The sequence below is a fragment of the Mandrillus leucophaeus genome, unplaced genomic scaffold (assembly GCF_000951045.1).
Source record: "Mandrillus leucophaeus isolate KB7577 unplaced genomic scaffold, Mleu.le_1.0 Scaffold182, whole genome shotgun sequence".
NCBI lineage: Eukaryota > Metazoa > Chordata > Mammalia > Primates > Cercopithecidae > Mandrillus > Mandrillus leucophaeus.
Genome location: NW_012101832.1, coordinates 2,332,829 through 2,336,586, shown reverse-complemented (window position 1 = coordinate 2,336,586; position 3,758 = coordinate 2,332,829). Strand labels below are relative to the sequence as shown.

Here is a 3,758-nt window from a genome sequence, read left to right as displayed (position 1 = left end):
ATGTAGGAATGAGTGAATGAGTTAACGAATCAGGGAAGGAGTCTGGATGCAGCAGCCCAGAGCAGGAGATCTACAGGAAGTCAACGACCAGTGTCTAGGGAGGTAGTTGGGGAATGCTGATGCCCTTTTGGTCTTTCTTTTTTTCTTTTCCTTGAGAGGAGAAAGTCTTACTCTGTCACCCGGGCTGGAGTGCAGTGGCCTGATCTCAGCTCACGGCAGCCTTGACATCTCAGGCTCAAGTGATCCTCCCATTTCAGCCTACAAAGTAGCTGAGACAGGCCGAGCATAGTGGCTCATGCCTGTAATCCCCACACTTTGAGAGGCCAAGGCAGGTGGATCCCTTGAGTCCAGGAGTTTGAGACCATCCTGGGGAACATGATGAAACCTTGTCTTTACCAAAAATACAACAACAACAAAAGTTAGCCGGGCATGATGGTGTGCACCTATAGTCCCAGCTATTCAGGAGGCTGAGGTGAGAGAATCAACTGAGTTGGGGATGCCGCCACTGCACTCCGGCCTGGGCCACAGAGTGAGACTCTGTCTCAAAAAAACAAAGTAGCTGAGACTACAGGCGCACACCACCACGCCAGGCTAATTTTGTTGTTTTTTTTTTGTAGAGAAGGGGTCTCACTGTGTTGCCCAGGCCAGTCTCAAACTACTGGACTCAAGCAATTCTCCTACCTTGGCCTCCTAAAGTGCTGGGATTACAGGTGTGAGCCACCATGCCAGGCCTTCTTTTTTTGAGATAGGGTCTCACTTGTTGCCCAGGCTGGCTTTGAACTCCTGGCTTCAAGCAATCCTCCTCCCTCAGCCTCCCAAAATGTTCGGACTACAAGGCATGAGCCACCGCCCCCAGCCCGGTCTTTCTAATACAGAGAAACTTGAAAGACAGCAAGCACCAGAGCAAAAAGCATGGAGTTTAGAGTCTGACCTAGACTTGAATTCTAGATCCATTTCTTATTAGCCATGTGACCTTAGGCAAATCCCTTAACCTGTTTGTATCTTCATTGCCCCATCTATGAAATGGTGTTAATAATAATATCATAAGAAGATTATGATTAAATAAGAGAATGCATTTAAAGCCCTTAGCCTGCATCCATAGTTTAGGAATTGATGGTTCCCATCACTTGCTCAGTGTTGAGTGTGCAAATTCAGAAATACAGCATGTCTGGACTCAGTCCTGGTCCAGTATTTTTACCACAAACCAACACCTGACACCTTCCCTACTCCCATGCCTATGTGGCTTTCCCTTCCTTTTCATTTTATTTTTTAAAGACAAGGCCTCATTTTGTTGCCCAGGCTGGTCTCGAACTCCTGGACTCAAGCAATCCTCCTGCCTTGGCCTCCCAAAATGCTGGGATTACAGGAGTGAGCCATGGAACCCAGCCTTCCCTCTCCCTTCACCACTCCCCCGTCACTGGCCAGTTCTGTTTACATTCTGCCTACGTGCTTTTAAGGCCAGGGGTTGTCTAGCATATCTTTACAAGCCTAAGGTGAGGGAGTTGCTCGTTAGGGAGAGGCATGGCAAGAAGGCGGTCAAAGAGGAAGGGAAAAGCACAGGTGTTTAGGAAGGCTCCACAATAAGCCTGGCACCCGGCTTGGTATTCAACATGCATTGTTCCCTGTCATCTTCATAAAAATACCATTTTGAGACTGGGCGCGGTGGCTCACACCTGTAATCCCAGCACTTTGGGAGGCCGAGGTGAGCGGATCACGAGGTCAGGTGATCGAGACCATCCTGGCTAACACGGGGAAACCTTGTCTCTACTAAAAATACAAAAAATTAGCTGAGTGTGGTGGCGGGTGCCTATAGTCCCAGCTACTCGGGAGGCTGAGGCAGGAGAATGGCATGAACCCGGGAGGAGGAGCTTGCAGTGAGCCGAGATCTCACCACTGCACTACAGCCTGGGCGACGAGCAAGACTCCATCTCAAAAAAACATATATATATCATTTTGAGCTGGCCCCCGTGGCTCAGTTAACTCAGGAAGCTGAGGCAAGAGGACTGCTCGAGCACGGGAGTTTGAAGTTGTAGTAAGCTATAATCAGCCACTGTACATAGCTGGGCAATGTAGTAAGACCCTGTCTCTTTAAAAAAAAAAAAAATTATAGCTGAGGAAACCGAGGCTCGGGAGGTAAACAGAAAATATGGGATATAAAGCCAGTCTCCCCGTGACTCCAAAATAATTTTCTACTCTGCCATGCTGCCCACCAGCTTGTAGATAATCATCACATGTTTGAGGAATAAATTTCAGTTTTCTTATTCCCAAGAGGAGCAGAAATTGTGCAGCCCTCCCTCCAGAGTATCCAGGTGTATGCTCAAACAGTGATGAATAAACAAATGAACACTAATGAATAAATGAAACATTGAGTGAAATCTCTCTGATACCCACACCAGGAAGAAGGAAACAAATAACCCTGGAGGAGCCGCCTTGCAGGAAGACGTGGAGACTGTCTCCGTGGCTGTGGTCTCCAGTGTCCAGGTCAGCAAAGGGCTAGGAACTGGCTTAGTTGGAGTTAGAAAAACTTAGGAGGGTAGGGGATGCTGGGGAGAACGTGATGGCTGGAGAGAAAGCCAGAGTGAAGGGCAGGGAAGAAGAATGAAATTACCCTGTCCCCATCCTCAGCCCTTTCCTGCCATTTCCCTCGGGAAGATAGCCCCTGGCTCTTGGCCCAACATGCTGCCAGCTTTTAAAATGAAAGTAGTAGGATCCAAAGCGGCCACACCAGGAGGTCACTCCAGAAGAGGGGTTACCAAGGGAGCACCCCACACGTCCCTCCTCCTTCCTGCACAGCACCCTCGGCCCTGCACTTCCTGCTGCCGCCCCCTTGTCCTAACACGGGACTCCCTCCACTCCCCCCCAGCTCCCATATCTTACCCTGAAAGACCAAGGTAGGGGCGTCCCAGGCCGCGCCCGCCGGTCCTTGTGTTCCAGGCTTCCTGGGCCAAGGGGTTGCCCGCTGCCCTGAAGCTCCCTCTCTGCCAGGTGCTCCTCAGTCCCTCCCCAAACAAAAATCCTCCAGACAGGTTCTAAAGCTGCCCAGCCCAGGAAGAGGGAGCCTGAGGAAATCCCCTCCCAGCCGGGCTGGGCCGGCCTGCTTGGCAGTCTTGCTTCTGGGCTGGCCCTGGATGAATGAGCCCTCCCCTTCGTCTGCTTGGGTCTTAGCCAGGGAGCCGGTGGCAGCCTCTACTCTTTCTCCAGGACACTGAGCTCCATTCGTCCTCCAAGTCCTGCCCTCCTGCTTCAGGCCTGGGTCGCCTGCTCTCCACTCTCAGCTCTCTGACACCTCAACCGGGTGGTCTCTATCACTCTGCATTTGGTTATGCTTCAGTGTGAAGCCAGGCTTGTATTGGGCACCAGGGTGGGTGACTTGATGATCCTCAGCAGAGATTTAGTCCACGGAAGAATTGATGACGCCATGGTCCCTGGTGAAATAGCTTTGCCAGGTCTGATTATTCATTCAAAGCATTTTGAGAATAACTGGCCTTGTGCGAGGCCCTGAGGATGAAGAGGTAGACTAACGGGATCCCTGACCTCCTACTCTACGAGGAAGACAAAGAATGAAGCTCTAAGTAGACGCTGCTCAAGATTCGGGCAGAAGGTGGCCAGGCGCAGTGGCCCACACCTGTAATCCCAGTGCTTTGGGAGGTTGAGGCGGGTGGATCACCTGAAGGTGGGAGTTCAAGACCAGCCTGATCAACACGGAGAAACCCCGTCTCTACTAAAAATCCAAAATTAGCCAGGCATGGTGGTGCATG

General features: G+C 51.0%; 1 protein-coding gene across 1 annotated transcript in view; it reads right to left on the bottom strand.

Annotated features, from left to right (window-relative positions):
* RHBDL2 (rhomboid, veinlet-like 2 (Drosophila)) overlaps nucleotides 1-3,026 on the bottom strand; it is a 57,897-nt gene extending 54,871 nt beyond the window's left edge. Inside the window, exon 1 of the mRNA XM_011977686.1 lies at nucleotides 2,878-3,026. The gene's annotated coding sequence lies outside the window, so the exon portion shown is untranslated. The remainder of the gene's footprint in view (nucleotides 1-2,877) is intronic.
* Nucleotides 3,027-3,758: the final 732 nt, after the last annotated feature.